Source organism: Vicia villosa, linkage group LG6 (genome assembly GCF_029867415.1).
Source record: "Vicia villosa cultivar HV-30 ecotype Madison, WI linkage group LG6, Vvil1.0, whole genome shotgun sequence".
Taxonomy (NCBI): domain Eukaryota; kingdom Viridiplantae; phylum Streptophyta; class Magnoliopsida; order Fabales; family Fabaceae; genus Vicia; species Vicia villosa.
Window position 1 is genome coordinate 89,038,204 of NC_081185.1, and position 759 is coordinate 89,038,962.

Genomic DNA, 759 nt, shown 5'->3' on the forward strand with positions numbered 1-759 from the left:
ATCCAGGGTTGTACGTGTTAGAATAAGGGTTTCCTTGAGCGTAATTTACTTGATCAGATGGGACTCCAGTCAAGAGTTGGCATTCAGCAACTACATGTCCAGTCAATCCACAAATCTCGCAGTTAGGTGCTACAGCGGCAGCGGTGGCTGAAGGAGTGATGGTCAAATTCTCGATCTTTTGAGTTAAAGCGTCTACTTTAGCGTTAACGCGGTCTATACCACTAATTTCGTACATTCCTCCTTTGGTTTGGGCTTTCTCTAGAGCGGCGCGTTCTCCTCCCCATTGGTAATGGTTTTGTGCCATGTTCTCTATGAGTTTGTATGCTTCATCATGGGGTTTGTCCATTAATGCTCCGCCAGCAGCGGCATCTATAGTCATTTTAGTGTTATATAAGAGACCACCATAAAAGGTATGGATGATCAGCCATGGTTCGAGTCCATGATGAGGGCATATTCTAAGCATGTCCTTGTAACGTTCCCAAGCTTCGAAAAGCGATTCGTTATCTTTCTGGGTAAATCCGTTGATTTGACCTCTAAGCATAGCAGTTTTGCTAGGCGGAAAGTATCTTGCTAAGAATACTCTCTTCAATTCGTCCCACGTAGTTATGGAATTGGAAGGCAGGGATTGAAGCCACGCTCTCGCTCTATCTCTCAAGGAGAAAGGGAAAAGGCGTAATCGAATAGCTTCGGAACTAACGTTGTTGGCTTTGATAGTGTCGGCGTATTGCACGAACACGGATAAATGGAGATTGGGGTCGT

General features: G+C 45.1%; 1 non-coding gene across 1 annotated transcript; it reads left to right on the forward strand.

The window, feature by feature from the left end:
- The first annotated feature begins 434 nt into the window (after positions 1–434).
- LOC131615324 (small nucleolar RNA R71) lies at positions 435–541 on the forward strand. The gene has a single exon (XR_009287745.1). It is a non-coding gene; the product is annotated as a small nucleolar RNA R71 (small nucleolar RNA).
- The last annotated feature ends 218 nt before the right edge of the window (positions 542–759 follow it).